We start from the raw sequence: 17,591 nt of genomic DNA on the forward strand, positions 1-17,591 counted from the left end.
AAAAAAAATTTTTAACCCCCCCCCCCCCACCACCACCACCAGTTGAATATGAAGCATTCTTGGTGTTAGGTTAATTTTTTTTTCACCTGTGAGAGTAACTCACATGTATATATCCCTAGTCCATCCTAAACTCATATTCTGTCTGCTTAGGATAATTCATTATAAGAGAAATCAGACCTACTTCCAATTTTGACAGTGGTGAATCTTAAAAACATAGTCAACTTTCAATATATGCTACTTATTATCCTGTAAGTTTAAGAAGAAATTCCTAAGTATAATAAGTAATAATAATATTTAAAAATATATAAATATAAAAGAAAAATAAAAGAAAAAAGTAAAAAATGTTGTCTATGATCAATCTACTTCTAAACTCATTGTAAGTAAATGAATTGGACATGTAGCATATTCTATAGCACTAACTCATTTATGGAAATGCATATTTATTTACAAGTCTTACAGATCATCCTAATTAGTGTTTAAATTAAATCAACCAATGTCCAGTTTGAACCAGACCTCTCCTATGCTGATAAGTTAAAGAATTAATTAAATGATTAAATTAATGCCTGGTTAAAGAACAAATACATTCTTACATTATCTTCTGAATGACTTTCAGAACAAGTGAGCCAAGAGCCTTTAACTAAAGGCATCCTGGGAAAGTTCATTTCTAAGTACTGGCCAAATAAAAGACCTCAGAGCTCAGTGCTGAGGCTATATAAACAGGTAGGGGTCTGTGAGAGTGCCTATACTCCAGGTTTTGGAAGAGTTCCACTTCTAGTATTCTAAAGAGTACAAATAGCATCTTAAATTGCATTTTTAGCTGAATCGGTCAGCAGCACAGTACAGCAGGGCCAGGCGTTCCATTCAAAGTAATGGAACTGGATCAGGGACCGATAGCTGCGTTCTGACCCAGCTGGATGCATTTGTTCTCAAATGGAGGGTATACAAAGTTTGTGATAGTATTTGAAATCTGCCTATGGCAGGGGTTGGCCCTTTTGGAATGGCCCCACTAAAACAGCTAGAATTTGACTTTGTGAGTATTTTGATACATATGCTGATGGCCAGAGTTAGCTGGGGACTTTTAGACTAACTTTCAAGTTCCTATTATTGAAAACATCAAAATTAAAGCACCTCATAGGAAGGGGATAATTTTAATGAATCCCGTTAGAAGAATTGTCACATATTTTAGAAAAATTGAAAAAAAAAATTGTCAAGTGTACTCTTTTGTTCCCTAAATGAAAAATGTTTGGTTTTATTCAAAACAACTTTTCACTCAAAACAGTAATTATTAAAAAACTAAGAGTTAACATTGAAATGGAATTCAAAATATTCAAAACAAAATATTTCATTGGACATTTCATTTGAATATTTTGAGGTTTATAAGAATGCAAAAAATGTTGAGATTTTTAACTTTACATCTCAGTTTCAATCATGAAATAATTTGAAATAATCTTGAGCTCTGATAGGACTATAGCTTCTTTTCTTTGAGCTCCATGACAGAGTTTTGTTTCAAAGTTGGGGTTTAAATTTTTCTCAAAAATGGCTCTGTTTTCTGATAAGTCAGAGGACATCTTTACATTCATTTAAAACAAAAATCAGAACATTTAAAAATATATATATAAACCATAAGCTTTAAGGTTTGAAGGGCTTTGACGACAGTAAATGTTTCACATACTTCTATTGCTAATTCACCTGGAGGCAGTCCTGCTTTTCATCATTAACACTACCTGATGGGCCCATTTTGTCTTTGGATGAGTCTGCATTTTAAACATTATGAAAACAGACTTTGAGGGGTTTCTTTGGCAATAAGAGCTCCAGTGAATTCTGGCACAGTTACTTTGCACAGGTAATAGAAGAAAATGTATTTAATCCCAAAACCACAGGCATCAGTTACAGAAATTCTACTATCTCATTATTTTTCCAAAATAGTTTGTTACCAACAGATTTTCCCCAATACCTCTAAAGCTTCTAATGCATTTAGAAAAATTAAGTAGGGGAATTAATCAAATTCTGTTCTGTATCATTAGAAATAATGAATAGCTAAAAAGTTTTACTCTGTTGGAAATGTAGAATTGCCTAATATGCAATTCAGTAAAAGTAATACCAATATGAGGAAAACAAGTAATAGGTATTTAGGGGCCTACTAAGAACATTATGTACGATAATTTCACAAAGCTATAAGCAAATTTTAAGCCAGGGTTTTATCTGTGTGAAGTTACTTCTCTGTTCATTGTTACCCAACTGACTATTCACAGTGGTTAGGAACCAGGCATTTGAAAATGTCTTTCTCAGCTGTAAAAGCTTCGTGTACCCATGCTTTAGCCTTTGTTAGGAGAGTTACTCCCACTTAACTGCAGGTTATTGTGAAGTACCAGCTGCTGGACACTTACTGGTGGTGGAGTCTTTGAAAAAAAGGGAAAAAAACCCAGTAACAAATAGCTGGAGGGAGAGAGATTATTCACATAAGTTCTGTAGTTTTTGAAGATTCATTCCTAATAAACACACAGAGGGAAAAGGTCTTTCACGGTATGGCAAACTTTGTTCCACATACGTGATTCTCCCCGAAAAAGATAAGATCTGAGATACTCAGTAGGGGTTGCCTTAGGACCAAAGTTTGATTATCTTTCTTATGAGGAGTAGTGCTTTACTTCACAAGTAATCACTTTAAAACCAGTGTGAATGAATACTTGTGGGGGCAAGGTGGCACTTAGCATTAGTAAAACTATCAGAATCTGTCCCCGTGTGTCAGCAGAGAGCAGTAGAACAGATTTCCACACAAACTATAAGAAAGACAAAGGATTGAGAGGAAGAGACAGGAAGGAACAGATAATACAAAATGGAATAGGATCAAGAATTTTTTTCATCTTCTGAAAAAAATACGTCCAAAAAGGCAATAAAAGAAGTAAGGAGAAATAGGAGTACAAATATGTAGGGCTATGAACAGATGGTGCATTTGTCACAGGACCAGTTGTCCCATGACTCAACCTGGAATAGAGAAGGCACGGGATTGGTGTGTCCATGGGTCACCCTTTGTGGCAGTGAGGATCACACTGCCCACCCTAAAGGTGTTTCACGTACCTGGGGAAAGGAACCTGAAGACTATAAGGAGTGCTGAAGAAGCTGCTCTAAGCACAAACACTTACCTCACTGCAGACAAGAACTAAAAGAACAGGATGTGGGGAGATCACACACACCAAGATTTATCAGCTCCTGTCAGTTCTGGTTGGCTGGGTGCGTGACGGAGAGCAGTTTAAAAACGCACCAAGCAACAACTGCAGGAGAGAGAGGAAGACAGGCAGAGAACCAGAAGGAATAAACAGAAAAAAATGCTTGGACTATGCCCTGGCAGGGGCAAAGGAGGAGAGTAGGGAACTCTCTCCTTCTGAGGCTCGGAGGAGTCTCTCTACTTACCTGAATCCCAAAGAAAGAAGATGTCATTGCAGGGTTCAGAGGGCCACCAGTTACTCGATCCGGGAAAACCTGCAAAGCCTGAAGACAACAAACTGTGCGTGGTTGAGTTGCAAGACTGGGGATCCATGACAAACCCAAAACCCGTTGTCCTGCATCCCACCTAAGGATAAATAGGGATAAACCTGAGGCAGGGATTCCCACTGCTAGAGACAATTAAGCCATGCCTTCCCAAGAGGCAGTGGCTGAGTACATGGAGCTAGCCATCCACTGTATGATAATACAGAACCAAATCCAGGCCAGGCAGCTCATTACCTTGGTCTGTCCATGACCCGCAAAAAGCAGAACAGTGCATGCAAAGAAATCACAGCCAACCAAAGGTCAACAGCATTTTAGGCCAGCAAGCCTCCCTCCTCATTTTACCTTGAAGCTAGCATGCACCAAATCCCAATGGTAATGTAATCAGGTGATCTCATTAAATTAGCTCATTCACTTACACCCTTCAAAGTAGATTTAAAGAGTGGCTGAACACATTGAAGCACTTCTACCAGAAAATGGCCAGAAACAGCACACATACCTGCAACTTGTCTAGGGTCCTTAGGTCCCTTTGACTCCCACTGGAGCACCCATTGGTTGTTCAAACTCTGGATGGATGGCAAAAATTTTATGGGAGGGATTTTGGTATGCTTTACTGTGCAATTTATGTCCCCAACCATCCATCTGTATTTCCATTGCATTTATACTGCCTGCCACTGCTGCCAGTGACCCAGAGCTTCTACCAACATCAGCCGCTATGGATCTGTACATGGTTGTCACCTTTCATGTGCTGACCCAGCTTTGTGAACTCATGAGAGAGATTTAATGGAAAAGGCAATGTCAACAAGCCTTGATAGCCACCAGGTCTACTTCCATTAGTGCCAAAAATTAGGGAGTAGTATACTATGTTGTGCTTACAAACCAGATTTAAAACCTAGTGCTTTAAGACTTAACATAACACTCATGGATTAATAGCAGGAAAGCTTGCTTTAATAACTACCAACAAGTTATAAAATTAAGTGACAGAAAAAGACTTTCTTAATATTCAATACGAGCCATTACAGTCCTCATATTATTTTAGCTGCAAGAGATTTTTACCGAAGCAGGCAGGAAGCCGTTCTTGTCAGCTTTCACAGAGCGTGGGTCCTTCATTTGTGAGCTGGATGTAGGATGGCTTCTTGATCTTCCCTGGACTGCACCTTGCTGGCAGTTCTGTATTTTTCTTTATACTGTTTTAATTGTATAGCTTTAAAGCATTTTTTCTTGAAGGTTAGTCAATTAAAGTCTGAACAAAACGGGGAGGAGAAGAGGGACCATTACATTACAATTGATAAATTGCCTGGCTTCTGTTTTTAGATTTGTCTAGGTGTGAAGGCCTGTGTTTCTTGCAGCTACTGACTAGCTTGGAAGTTATAGGTCAATTAAAATATGATGGGTCTTGAGTGGCTAAACAGGATATCTAGAAGCATTGGTTACCAGACCTGTCTCTGGGTATTTGTTTAACAATGGAGCAAATTTGCAATAGCCTGTATCGGTGATGGTCTGTTTACAAAACTCCAGACAGACATTGAATGATTGAGACATCTGTAACACCTTAGACACTGGGTGCCTGTTTTGAGAAATATGAGGATGTGTTTAGGAAGGCATGCATTTGTCACACACAGGACATCTTTCCTGTATTCAGTGTACCTTTTACAGGTTTTGCTTGAGATGTATATATAGTTTTTTGTTTTCTTTAGTTGCTAGTTCAGTTGAAACATATATGTAGCTTCCTTGCTTTCTCTAGTCACAATAGCTCAGCCTTTCTCTCTTGCTCTCCTAGCTTGGATATACACATGTGATGAGTGTGTCAGGTTTCTGCCAACAATTTCCTTTTAGAGGAATAGTCACTTTTTTTTTTAGGCTCAGGTGTGTTAGAGGTTGAGGCCTATCTAACTGTACACCTAGAGGGTGGCAACCACTAGCAGAACAACTGTTTGTTCTTCTTGATTGCACCCTTACCATCCTCATCCACTCTTGTTTTTAGACATGTGTATGGCCTCTTATGTCCTATTATGACTGTTACCATTTTATGGCATGGGTCTGGTATTGGGTGCTGCAAGCTCCACTTTCTCTATGGGTTGCAACCATTAGTGGAGTTTGATTGTCTTTGTGGCCAACTTGTCACCACAGTCCAGTCTTGCCCCAGCCACTCTCTTGCATTTTTGTGCAGGAGGCACCATCCAAGCTTTCACAGCCATCACAGTACTTGCAGGGAATACATCTGCTGGGTGCCAAACAATACACGGTCCATGGCTACATCAAAATCTTAGTCCACTGACATCAGCCACAACCCTGAAGATGAGCACATTGTGACCAGACAGATGTAGGAGCAGTTCCTAACCCTGGAGCACTGTTTCTGGGGCAGAAAGATAAGCAGTAACTGTTTGGCAGGGCTGTCCCTGGGTGTGTGTGGGGGGTGAAATGGGGCAACCTCCCCAGGCCCTGCACTTCAGGAGGGTCCACAGAGCCAGACAGAGTGGCCGCAGCAACTCCGTGCTGCTTCTGGCTTCACAGCTGGCCAGGTGCTCAGCACCCGCCACTGAATCCACCACCGAATCTGGCACATCCGGCTGCTCAGCATCCCCCACCCCTCCGCCCAACTGCCAAATCCGCTGCCAGCTTCTTCACATCCAGAGGTGGAGCCCCACCCAGGCTGATTTGCTCTGGGTCCTGCACTCTACTTGGGTCATCTCTGAAGGTAGGAGTGGATCATCATCACGCCTGGGATGATGAGAAGTAACGTTCAAACCATATAATTGTCACATCAGGTCATGGATAGCCAGGTCTGTGGCTACTTAGGGATCAATGTGCCAACCGGGGTCAGAAGAAATTAGCAGAATACATGGACAAGCTGAATCAAGAAGCCAAGAGGTCAGTTGGAAAGGTACAAGCTGAGTCAGGAAGCCAGGAAATCAAGCACAGTGGAGTTTCAGAGCAAACTGGGTTGAGAAGCCAGGAGATGAGCCTCATGGAGCAAGAAGCATAGAGCAAGCAGCAGACCAGAGAGAATAGCAAAGCAGTCTAGAATCAGGTTGAATCCTATTCCCTCCTTTCTTTCTGTTCCGGCTCAGTAGCTTATATGGGGGAAGTAGGAAATCAGCTGCCCCTGCTTGGCCACTCTGTTGACAGGGAGTGGGCAGAGAACTATGCCCTGATAGAGGCTTCAGGACAAACTTACCCAACCTGGGGGATCAGCTGTAGGGTGGCAGTACAAAATGAGTGGCAATACTGATTAGGCTCAGGCCCCAATTGTGAATCTGCACCCTGACAATCATGTCTAGGGAGACTTTCATGGAAATCTACACCAAGCTTGCCCCATGCACATAGGAGTAAAGAGTGGTGGTAATAGTGCCCTTATCCCTGGAGTTGCATATTGGCACCACTGTGTGGAAGTTCATGACCCCAAACAGCCTCCAGTCTATTTTAGCATACTTTCAGTATATGCAAGTGAACAGCTGTAGAGGCAGAGTCTAGCAATTCAGTAAGTGTGCCCGTGCTTATGCTACTCCTTGCTGACTCACAAAAGTTGCGGATGGATTTGCCAAGTGTGATGGAGCTGTTCACTACACACACTTCCCCCAGTACACTATGGCCACTAATTGATAAACCAGAAGGACTATTCTAAATCATGCTTCAGGCAGTTGTGGGCCACCATGCCCATTTCATACATGTGAACATCAGCTGATTGGGCAGGATGCATGATGCCAGGATATTTAAGAGCACAGTCCTCCCTGATCTGTTGGAATAGAGAGAGTTTGTCCCTTATATCCATGTTGAGGGAGTAACTGTACCCCTGCTACTAATCTGAGACCTTAGTTACCCACTGCACCCATGACTGATGAAGCCATTCACTGGATGCTTGGAAGGAACTGTACAACTACTAGCTCAGCAGCTGCAGAATGGATGTGGAGTGTGCTTTTGAGCATCTGAAGGATCACTAGGTGTGTGAAGACGCCTGGAAGCCAGTGAGTGCATGATGCACAACATACATTAGGTCAAAGAGTAGCTCTTGCTTGAGCCCCTAAATCTACCCCAGCTCCTCTCCCTCCAGCATGCATGGCCAGAATGCCTATGCTAGCTCAGGCCATTGGGCTTATATACCTCAAAGCCACACCTTCTTCCTATCATGTGGCTCCCCAGCCACACACAGGAGTTTTACCTTTACTTAAGGGCCACCCTGTGCTCCTCAGTTGATGCCCTATACATCCAGCTTAGCCCACTGCATTTTCTTAAGGTAACAGTAGCCCCTGGCTCCATTACAGAGGGGAGTATGCAGCATTGGCCTGTTGTGGTGGGGGATGGGGTTAATGTTCAGCTGGGTGCTGAATGATGATCTGAGAGATGTGGGAGGGGAGGGAAATTAAGATTATGACAGCTTGGTATGTGAGATCTTAGAGTCCAGCAAGCCATTGAGCCCATCACCCCTCCAATACCAGACTTCTAACCCAACCATAATTATGGGCTGCCACTTACCATACCTAGGATCTTCCCTGTCATTGGCTGGGTTTTATAGGGTATTGGGTTCGTGTTGGGTGACAGCTGGCTGGGATGCTGAACACTGGGGGAAGGGCAAGTTAGGATGTTCCAGGTCCATTTAAGAGCCTGAACAGTTCTGGCAGATGGCCACTGAGTCTGTATGGCTTGGCAGGATGGACTCAGAGTCCCCAGTTTGGTTCATCACCCAAGTTTACTATGCTGGCCTGTGAAGGCTGGATATGTTCAACCATGGTTGAGTCAGGGTGCTTGATTTTGTCACACTTCTGAGTGGCACTTCATTTTTGGACATGAGCATGTCATTGACCATGAAAATGTGAGAGAATTCCTAATAGCAGGTGCACATGACCTTTCATGTGCCTGACACAACACCTCTATCTCATGTCCTTATGAACTGCTGCCTTGGTACCTTGTACTTGGGCTGGCAATTGGCCCAGTCATGGTCATGTGCCTGGGTTGCCATTGCCTTTGTGTCCATTCAAAGACTTCCTTGTTTTGGTGACTTGACCACAATGCCTGTTGATTCTTGATCTCATACCAGATGGTAGTGAGATCCACTGCCTCCTTTCTGGTCCAGTTGTTGCTGTGCTTGTTTATAGCTCTGGAGTTGTCAGATTAAGGGCCCATGGTGGCAAAAAGATGAATAGGTTTTTGAGGGTATAGAGGTCTAAACATGCCTCAGTGGATGGTGTTCTTCCTGACAGCTGGATTGTTTGGTAGCTGGAGGATCCCAGTGGTTGATGGTATTCACTGGATGCAGGCTCTGATTCTGGTCTCAGGTGAGTGACAAGCACAAAATGGGTGGCAAGTCACTGTGCAGGGCAATGCACAGGTGGGGGACAGCCACCTGGGGCCTAACACTTGTGGGCAGTAGAGTTCTACTGTTAGGGCCAGAGTGACCACACAGGGTGTGTCCAGATGAACGAGAACATGTGGTATGTGATGCTCCAGACCCATCTGTGGCATCACACACTACAAGTGCCTCATGTGCAGGGGTTCCCGACACTGCAAAAAATCCAGCTAAGATGCTTTTCTGGTGGTTGCCATGTTGGCCCATATGCTAGGGATTGAACCAAGGATTACCTGATGCTAAAGCAAGAGTTGTCATTGAGCTAAAGAAAAAGCATTCTGTAGCTGGAGAAGAGGGGAGGAAAAGGATGCAGTAAAAGTGGCAAATATGTAAAACATTTACCAAGGTTACACAATTAAAGTTAGAGGTATTTGTAAACTCATCATGAAAAGACACCTCATTTTGAGGTTGACAGGGGGAGAGGCGTGTGTGCAAGAGAATTAACTATTAAAGAATAAATAGGGATTACCAGGAATTTGATCAGTTCTGTATGTTCAGTCTTTACCATTTCTGAAAGATGTCGTGTGTTCTCTGACAAAGTATCACACTGAACTTCTTTTGCAAGCTTCAAGTCAATATTTTACATATCTGCACTGTGAATTTGTTGGGGTGGGAAAGTCATAGAACAAACACAAGTGAGATCATTTTAATCTGATTTAAAATCCATAATTATCACTTTTTTGTATTTTATTTCTCTTGAAAGTTTTCAAAGGTTGAATATCAATGACTCCCCTGTAAAAATAAATTTACATTTGAAAGACCATTATTGAAACTGAATACATTTGAAACAAAGTTTTCTCTCAGAGAACATTGAAGTATAAGTCACAAAGTCAGTTTTAAACAGGATCTAGTTCTCCTCTATCAGTTTGTATCATTGTTCAAAATTTTGAAGCAAATTTGATTTTATGAAAATCAAAACCATTGTTGCTTTTGTTATTGTTGTTTCTACTGTTAGTCCTGTTTCTTTTGTGGGGGGAAGGGGGCAATCTTATTGAATTATCCACTACTAATTACTGTATGTGCAATATCTTCAAGCTTTATAAGAACAAGAAAAATATTAGAGAGATATGCTGTTTCTTCTTGATGGAGGATCATTTCTCATTTCATTTTCTGACTTTCTCATCTTCTTTAAGACTAAACTGTGTGAAATGGTTCTGAATATCTTCATGGATTTTTTATTTTTTGCATGGCAGCCTCCAACAGTTCACAGCAAATACTAAGTTTATATTCCATAACTTGTCTTGTGGGATGGACCTTGAACTAACGTTCTTTAACTGTGGTGAGGATGTGCAACTTTGCACCCAGCCAATAGCCTAATCATACAGAAAACCTTACAATAGATATTGATGGAAAAAGACATTATTTGCAAGAGAGCTATCCAGCTTAGTGCTATTAAGAGTTCTGAATTATTGGGTATTTGTTTCACATGTTATTTTCATCACAGGAAATCTTTTTTTCTTTATCCCTGTAATAAGAGATTTCATTTCTTGTAGTGAGATAGTATTAAAAATCAGATGCAAATGTCAGGTACAAAGTAAACTGTGCAATTGCACACTGTCTTAATATCATTGCTCATGTTATAGGTTTTGTCAGTTTCTGAAGAATGGTGGTAGATAATTGGCCTGAGATATAAAGCCACACTCTGCTGTTCAGGGAACAAAGAGAGACAGCTTTAGCCCACAAGGCCATATTTTGTGAAACATAGTCTTCCTTTTTAATAATGAGCTGATACATACTTCCATTCTCTGAGCTCTAGAAAGTCTGTAGCTAACCCTCCCCCACAGCAGTGTTACACCAGGTGTTTAAACTGATACAATTTATAATAAGCCAGTGTGTATCACTGCATCAGAATAGTACATACTTGACATACTTGCCATATTCTTAACTAAGGAAAAAGAACTAGTGTTGTAGTAAAAATTAAATCCTGATCCCAACCCTGTTGAGGTCAAGAAAAATGGTTTCAATGAACTTTGGATCATTCACCATAAGAGCTACAACATATATGGTTTGCATGTAGATAGCATCAGTTTAAAAAAATAGAACAGTGAATGCCAAAAGCATTTTATCGGCTCTATGATTAAGGCACTGACCTTCACTGAGCTCCCTGCTCCAATGAATATTCAGTTTTTTATATATACAGAAATCAAGAAGCGGGGTGGGGGTTACCTCAAAATACCCAATAGCCTTGGAGTTAGGGTATTACCCTTGAGCTGTATGTGTCTGAGATTCAAATCTATGGTGTAAATGATGCAGGGTGGATCTACATGTGAATTTAAGTGTGCTTAAATTTAGTGTGCATTAAGCTAAGTTTTTGGCAGGTGTCTACACTTGCTGGGACTTTGTAATCTCTCTATTTTTTTAAGACTTTGGCAATTTATTCCAGAAGAGGTTTCACAGTTAAGGATCAGAGGGAGGTGCCTATCAATCTTTTATGAGGCCACATCTGTATTTCTAGCTAACTTAGGTAGATCCTTACTCAGTGCCCTTCTGTGTATCATTTTCTCTGGGCTGTTAACACAGGACAGAGGATCCCATGAGGAATGAGAATGCTTGGAATTACAGTGCACTTTGAATCAAGTTCTAAACTTAGTACTTTATGTTCCTAAGCTACTTAGGCATTGTTGGAAATACTGTCATGTGCCATTTTCCATGTTCTAAGAGGCTTACTCCTGGAGAGACAAGGCCTGGAGATGCAGATTTCTGTGGATGAAAGGAGGTAATTCCACCTAACATTTCAGCTAGTTGCACACTAGCCTGGAAGGAAGAACAGATACCTGTTTTCAAATGGTTTACAATGTCACAGATTACACCCATAGACATATATGTATAAAGGTTTGCTTGGGGATTTTGTTTATTATGACATAAAGCTACTGAAAATATTGTTATACATCTCTATGTAAACTTTATGTTGTAAAGAGACAGAGTACAGTGGGGACCAAGTTGTTTGGCATGTGCACCACAGATTAGCCATGTACCCTCCCTGAGTAGCACTCCAATTCTTTTCCCTGCCTGACTTGTTGCTCTGCTCTGCTTTTAGTTCCCTGCATTGTGCTCACTGCCTCATCTGCTGCTCTGGTTTCCATTTTCTACCCTGTTCTCCCTCCCCAATCCACTGCTCTTTTTTCTACTTCCTGCCTTATCTGCCTCTGAGTTGCCCATCCCCTCTGTGATCTGAAGTGTGCCACACACAGAGACTGCCTATGTTACTTGTGGCATGTTGTAGCAAGATCTGGTTCCAGGGGAAGCTGTGACAGCCCCTGGTGGCCTTGTGACTCCTGCTCTAATCCAGCTCCCTGGTCCCCCTTCATTTTCCTTTCCTGCTGTGCCTTATTGTAATGAATTGGCTTGTGAAAAGGGAATGATCCTGCTGCCCTAGTATCCAGAAGTAAGCCCTCATCTACTCTCAGTCTGTGGGTTCATCCTGAACACTGCTGATCCTCATCTTGCCCTCAGGTGCCAAATATGGCCTTCATAGCACTAATTGCCTTGAGGGTGAATTTTGTAGTGTCTGACCTCCCCTACAGCCACACCCATGCCTTACAGATGTCGTTCTGTCACTCTCACCTGCTGGGGCCTCAGCCTTCTCAGACTCTGCACCTTTTCTCTCACTGGATCCTTAGCCTAAGTCCACTGCACTGGGCCAAAGTGTTCTCACCTACCTTGATTCTGGGCCCCCTGGCCCTGGTGCCTACCCTTCTTGGGCACTGGGAGCCCTGGATCTCTTTTCACCCTACTTGTGCACTGGGCCTTCCAGCCATGTCTCCACCCTGCTTGGGCACTGGTTCAGTCCTTCACTAGGCAACAGACCTTTTTCTGGTTGCTGCCTGTCCACATCTTGTGCCCAGCCTCTGGCAGGCTCAAAGCAGCCATTTGCCCCTCAGGTACTGCTAGGACCTCCTTCACCCCAAATTGTCCCAACGCAAACCACTAGAGTAAACTGTAACAAAAAAGTAAGCCCTCTGGCTATAATATAGACTGTTCTCTATACAGGGTCTAAACATAAACACTAGCTCACTGGCTGTCCCACAAGACTTCTCCCTACCCTGAGTTGTATTCCTCTGCAAACCATAAGTTTCTTGCTGGCAGTCCCCAGGACATTTAGACTCTTGGCCCAGGAACTCCTTTACAACCTTCTGGCTCAGAAGCACTTTGTTTGGCAGGCTACAGAGCCAGAATCCTCTCTGGCTCAGGCTGTGGGCTTATATGTTTCCTAAGCCCAGCCTCTTCCAGCCAGGTGGCACCCCAGATACCCATGGCGATATCCCATTAGGGCCTGATGGCCCTGATTGCCTGATGGCCTTTATGGCAACTGTTACAACTGCTGCTCTAGCAGCACCCTTGCAGCCCAGGTTAGTCTTTGACTACTGTCTCTTTGTGCAGCAGTTAGTTCTACAGTAGAAACTCATAGCCTTTGGCTCCTAGCTGCCTATTCACTTGCAGCCTGATCATTCAGGGGAGTTTTTCCTTTACTGGCTACAAATGCACCCCTTTTACCTTTTGGGCAGCTCCCTGTTTAGGTGGCAGTTTTCTTGCTGCCTTCCCTATGGCAGCTAGCCCCTGTTCAGCTGTCTGGGCTCTATCTGCTGCAGTTTCCCCTCTTTTAAAATAATAGGAGCCCTAGACTCAAACATGTATTACAGTTGGATCACCCATGCCATAATGCATGCCACATCTCAATGTAAATGTCATGAAGTTTCAACACAAAACCCATGTGCCATACCCATCTCTAAGGCTTTAACATTGTTTACCAAAGGAAAATTGATCTGTAGTGAAGTCTTTTCAGTCTTTCCTCTCTAAGTTCATGGCTAACCACACACTGAAATCAGTACAAGTCCTCGCATTGGTCGGATTCTAAGGATGGATAGTTCCAGATTAGAAGGCAGTTCTCAACTAGATGCTTCACTATGCATCCTGGCATCTTCTTTTTACAATATAACAAAGGGTATAAAGTAGGGCAGTGACTTTCAGTCCTGCCTTGTGTCTTGCATGTAGTGGCTGTGTCACACTATCCCACACCTGAGAAAGCAACAGCAAGACACCTTTTCCTACAAAATATTCTTGGCAACAGTATGTCCATTACTTCAGGAAGATGAAAATCAAAACATCATTCCCTTCAACTCTGCCATTGTATGCTTTGATATACAATTAAATCATTTTTCAAAATTCACATTTAAAGTATTTTCATTTACATCTGAATTAGCACCTAAATGAGGCAAATCAGAGTTTTTATGCCAGGCTGTTTGTAAACTCAGGAAGACATTGTATTGGTTTTGCTGTGGCCACATTTTGGATTTTTTTTCTGTGCAATCATAACACTAGAAATAATCTTTTAATTTTTTAAATAAAAGCCAAGTCTGGAAAACAATTGAGAGCACTGCAAATTGGAAGCTATTAAGAACCAGCTAGACAAAGCTTCAGCTGAGATGATCTAGTTGGTGATGATCCTGCTTTGAGCAGGGGGTTGAACTAAATGACCTCCAGAGGTCCCTCCCAACACTACTTTTCGATGATTCTATGAAATGACTAATGATTATGACTTCGTCTCCCTAGAGTGGAATTATTTTTTATACTTTAGAAAATGCCAGCCAATGAACATTTTTGTTTAATTTTCACTGGGCACATCTATACATAGTATTCGTGTGCTGTAAGCTTACTGCACAGTAAAATACTGTTCAGTAAGATTTCTCCACAGGGCTTCTATATGTGTGCCCATCAGGAGCAAATTTGCTTTGGACAGAAGCAAATTTGTTCCCTGGGTGCTCTTCCAGTTAATCATGAACATGCAGTATGCGGTCCTGAAAATCTGTCTGTGGCACTGCATAACATACATGCCACACATACAGGTGTCCCCTGCACTGCTAATTTTCAGGGTCAGGGGGAGGAAGGTTGACCCCAGGAGGAGGCCTCATTGGGGTGCACTATTGTGTCATGCAGGGGCCCCAGTGTCAGTGAGGGTGCCCCTTAACACAGTCACATGTCACGAGTTTTGCTTGTCAGCAGTTTGAGGTGCCGTTTCCCAGAAATCCCTACACTTATCTCCTTGAAAATTGGGGCGCTTTGTGACCTGAGCAGGGGCTACCATGCCTGCTGTTTTCACCCCTCTTTGCCTTCACACTTACAAGTGACACAAGTTTTGCTTTCACAATTTTGAGGAGCAGTTTTCCAGAAACCCCTGCACCTCTCTCTCCTAAAACTTGGCAAGCTTCATGCCCTCAGAAGAGTCTACCGTCCCTGTTGGTTTCATCCAAATCTGACACAAAATGACAAAGGTATAGGCAGTTTTGTGCTTTCCCATTATAGCCTATGGGCAAAACGTCAAAATAGCTAAACAGTTTCGACAAAATGAAACGGAGTGGTTTCAAAACAAAATGAAATTCAAAATGAAACAGTGTCCTGTTGAAATGGTGAAACAGAAGTCAAAACAAAATGGTGCTGTTTTGCACAACCCTAGTACCTACTACAAGGTTAATCTACTAGACCAATACATTAGGCCAATCTACTACTCTGTACTACTACTCTACATGTAGACAGTGATGCTTTACTGTGCAGTAGGTTAGTCTACTGCATAGTAAAGTGTCATGTAAGCACACCCACTGAATACTAGTAAAATTTACACACTGTTTGCAACAATTATTGCTGATTAAGGCCTCATATCTCAGCTCTAGTAAGCAAGCCACAATAATTCCTCCCATTCTAATACATAGAGCAACTGAGAAGTTGTAGAAAGTTATGTCAGGAATAGTTTAAGATATGACCCATTTCTCTGGTATGGGGGCACAGAGTCTCAATTATCACCTTTCGTGATATCCTAGCTATAAGAATAGATCTCAGTTCTCTTTTCTAGTGAGGAATAACTTTCAATAATCCTAATACCTGGAATTTGGACTACTCGTGTTGGCTAAAACATAGTTTGGTCACTCATACAGGAGAAAAAAAATGTTATCATGTCATTAAAAAGTATTTTTTAGTAATCCATGCTCAGAAACATCAGACTTCATTCACCAGGTCTGCCCAGCTAGCACCTTTTACCAGAACTAAATCCATATTGTTCTCAGTAAAGATGAACACTTTGATCATCTGAAAATTAAATAATTGTGTGAAATGTCACCCATGATGCTGCACAAAACCTGGCAGCTATTACCTGTGCACCAGATTCCCATCTAGCATAAATCAGTATAGCTCCATTCACTTCAACAGAGCAACACAAATTTACAGTCGGGGAAGATCTGACCTATCATCTGGCTACCTGTCAGCACTTTATCAATAGTAATGTGCTCTTGGATTGTTATATCTCTGGTGCTAACTGAACCCAATTCTACCACATGCTAAATGTAAATCTTTACAGCTTGTTTTTCATTTATTTTCTTCCTTTTCTTTTTTCTTAAATAGTTAATCCAGCCCTAATCATAGTTTATTATGTTTCTCTTCACTATCACACTCCAAAAGCTAATCAATTCATTTGTTTCTCAATGACAGCAAGCCATGTCAGTGCTGGTATGTTGAATGTGCTAATAACAGTAGTAGCTTTAGGGGAGGGCAAACCGGGCAACTGCCCGGGGCTCCACACTTTATAAAAATAAAAATTAATTACAATGAATATTTGTATTATCAATACTGTATCAAGACATTTTGATTGCCATTTCATGGATAGGGCAAAGTGAAATTGAAAATATCCAACTTGCTTTTAGGTCATCAAAATTAAGCCTCTAAGGGGCCCCAAATGATTCTCTTGTCCAGGGCCCCAAGAACCCTAAGGCCACCACTTCTAATAAGATTTTAACTTTGCAGTGAAAATAATTTAAAGAATGGCTGTTTTGACAAATTACAAACAGGCATTCCATCAAAGGATTATTAGAACAACAAATGGTTTATTTCTGCCTGCTCATAGTAATGACTTAATAGTTCACTGCATGTGTATGGACTTTGATGTTTAAGCAATAGCATTTCATTTTCCCAAGTCATATATAACTCCATTAATATTAATGGAAGTTGGATACATGCAGCAAAAGAGGTATGTGCCTTTATGCACTCTCTGTTTATCAAAACAGCATTACATGTCACCATTGCTTGAGTACTAAAAATAAATACTATGTAATTGATTTATAAGTTTAACCTAATTGGTGCTGTGAACAGTAACCATTGCCCTGATCAGTCTGGCCCAAAGCTACATTCTGGTGTCTTAAAAATTAAAAAGGCAAGTTTTGAGGCTTTTGAACAAGAGAGCTCAATGTCCCTTCCACCATTTACAGATTTGAACTACAGGCAGAAAGGTGAAAAATCATTACTTAGTACAGAAATTGAGCTGAATTGATGAACAAATTTCTGAGATACCTGTTCTCTGTTTTACATTTTATACATGGGATTCAATGCTACATATGCAGCATTGAATACTGGGAGTGTCTAGATGTGTGTTTTATCGCACAGTAGACTAATTTACTGCACAGTAAAGGTCGTGGAGAGCATCTCTATTAGTGAAATGCTAAGGAACTCAGATCTATTCGTCTGAAAGAAAATTAAGGGGATAATTTGATCACTAACTATAAATACCTATCTAGGGAACACAAATTTTATAGTAGCAGGCAATAGTCAGTCTAGCAGACAATGATATAACTATGGAAGCTGAAAGTTAAATATACACTAATTCAGATTAGAGTTAATGAATAAAGTTATAATGCTAACTGTAATTAACCACTGAAACAATTTATCAAGGATAATGGTAAATTCTCAAGTACTAGAAATGTTTAAATTAAAGTTATGTGTTACT

The 17,591-nt window shown here is 41.4% G+C and overlaps 1 long non-coding RNA gene across 1 annotated transcript in view; it reads right to left on the bottom strand.

The window, feature by feature from the left end:
- Positions 1 to 3,429, bottom strand: part of LOC109290117 — an 8,803-nt gene extending 5,374 nt beyond the window's left edge. Inside the window, exons 1-2 of the long non-coding RNA XR_002095528.1 lie at positions 3,409 to 3,429; positions 3,137 to 3,269 (exon numbers count right to left, since the gene is read on the bottom strand). This is a non-coding gene — a long non-coding RNA (uncharacterized LOC109290117). The remainder of the gene's footprint in view (positions 1 to 3,136; positions 3,270 to 3,408) is intronic.
- Positions 3,430 to 17,591: the final 14,162 nt, after the last annotated feature.

The sequence above is a fragment of the Gavialis gangeticus genome, unplaced genomic scaffold, assembly GCF_001723915.1.
Source record: "Gavialis gangeticus isolate Ggan-Ray unplaced genomic scaffold, GavGan_comp1, whole genome shotgun sequence".
Lineage (NCBI taxonomy): Eukaryota > Metazoa > Chordata > Crocodylia > Gavialidae > Gavialis > Gavialis gangeticus.